This window comes from Brassica napus, chromosome C5 (assembly GCF_020379485.1).
Source record: "Brassica napus cultivar Da-Ae chromosome C5, Da-Ae, whole genome shotgun sequence".
NCBI lineage: Eukaryota > Viridiplantae > Streptophyta > Magnoliopsida > Brassicales > Brassicaceae > Brassica > Brassica napus.
In genome coordinates this window covers 6,244,060-6,245,894 of record NC_063448.1, presented here as the reverse complement: position 1 = coordinate 6,245,894, position 1,835 = coordinate 6,244,060, and the positions used below count along the sequence as shown (strand labels likewise).

At 31.7% G+C, this 1,835-nt stretch overlaps 1 long non-coding RNA gene across 1 annotated transcript; it reads left to right on the top strand.

The window, feature by feature from the left end:
* LOC111209891 lies at positions 1–1,659 on the top strand. The gene is made up of 3 exons (XR_002661296.2): positions 1–705; positions 990–1,087; positions 1,238–1,659. It is a non-coding gene; the product is annotated as an uncharacterized LOC111209891 (long non-coding RNA).
* The last annotated feature ends 176 nt before the right edge of the window (positions 1,660–1,835 follow it).

Genomic DNA, 1,835 nt, shown 5'->3' with positions numbered 1-1,835 from the left:
GAAATCACCTTACGAGTTTTCTCCTTCTCTCTCTTTTTCTCCTTTTCTCTCTTTTGTCTCTCTCTCTAAACTCTATTATTGTGAGTCTACAGTGCAAAGGGTCATGAGAATTATTATTATGTCTCATGCCCACTTGGTTCTCTCCATCTAGGAGGGACCCAACAAATGTAACCCTGATTATATAAAAACTTCAAAATCTATAATTTACACCAGTTTTTAAATATAAATAATAGAAATTTGAAAATTTAAAAGAAAAATAAATAAATATTATTTGGTTTAAAATTTATTCATGTTATATGTCTAAATATCACAATTCACAACTAATCACAATTTGTCACCCTTTTTTGACAACAAAGATAGATTTTATTCAAATAGTGAATGGGTAATACAATTTGTCACTTTTATTATATATCACAATTGCTAAAATAAAAGTATGGCCATAAAATTTTGACTGAATTTTTTTTTGTTCCCCCGATTTAAGTGTGTAACCCGCCGCCACAAATTTATCCTAAAACCCTAATTACACTTACAATAACTTCTTATTTTTCTTGTTTAATTCGCCTCCATTATCTCTCTCTCTTTTCCTTCGGTTTCGTTCTTAGATCGTATCTCGTTTCTTAATTTTTCAGTCTTGTTCAGTTGCATATAAGAATTTCCGGCAGTGGTTAGAAGAGGAGATGTGTTTCTTCAATCTCTCCAGCAGTGGTAAGAGATCTTCGCATCCAATGTTAATCTTCGTTTTGTTGTGTTCGATGCAGACATTTGCATGTCGACTCAGCTTACTTTGATAGCAGTTAGATCCTTTTGTTTTACGTAATATTAGAGATTTTCCTGCCAATTTCAGTTTACTTTGAATTTTGAGATGAGAAAAGTGAATCGATTCCAGTTTTTGATTCTTCTCAGCCGAGCATAGTTTGATACTTTGATTTTCTACATTTTTGCTCTTTAAATTGTTTTGTTTATTTAGATATATGGACCTTTCATACCAGGTCAATTCAGCGAGATGAAGAATCTAAACCAGTGGAAACACAAGTTCATGTTCTATTGTCGTTACTTTATCTCAGTTTCACCACGCTTGAATTTCCTGGTGAGAAGATTTATTTATCTTTAAAAGTAGTTCTATTGTGATAACGTAGTTATGCTGCGAGAATGATTAGGTTTGAATATTGCAGACTGAGAAAATTTAATATAATTTTTTAAATTGTTGCAGACGCAATTCTGGTAAGCCTTTCAACAGTCAAATACCAAGATGAGAATTGATCTGAGGCTACAATACGAACGCTGGAAGCACATCTCTCACTGTTTGATCAGGATCCATAAAAACTACGATCTTTTGCTGAGACACAATTTGCACATTATTACTATTCTAAGATGACCGCCCTGCTCGGCAAGAAAGTTCAGATTGTTTGGGATGATATATTGGTCTGCCACAGCTAATCAAGTGTTCTACCTTCGAATGTGATGGTGGTGGAAAACGCAGCATCAATGATCTGCAACAGCGGTGGTGTTGGCCGGTACGGCCGAGACGACAGAATTAGATGTATTGATTTATTGTTTTCTTTTTATCTTTAATTTTAATTATTTAATTAATTTTATTTATTTGTATTACAAAATATTATTCGAAAAATAAATAGATTTTGTTATTATTTTTAAATTTAATTTATATGTACATTTGATTTTATTTTTTAATTGTATATTTTATAATTAAATTACGGCATATAAAAGCATTAAAATGTATGGTCACAAAGTAGCGTTTTGTTACATATTTTTTGTAACAGTGAGATACAAAATAGGTACGCTGTGTTTGTTACAAATTACGACTGTTTGAGACAATT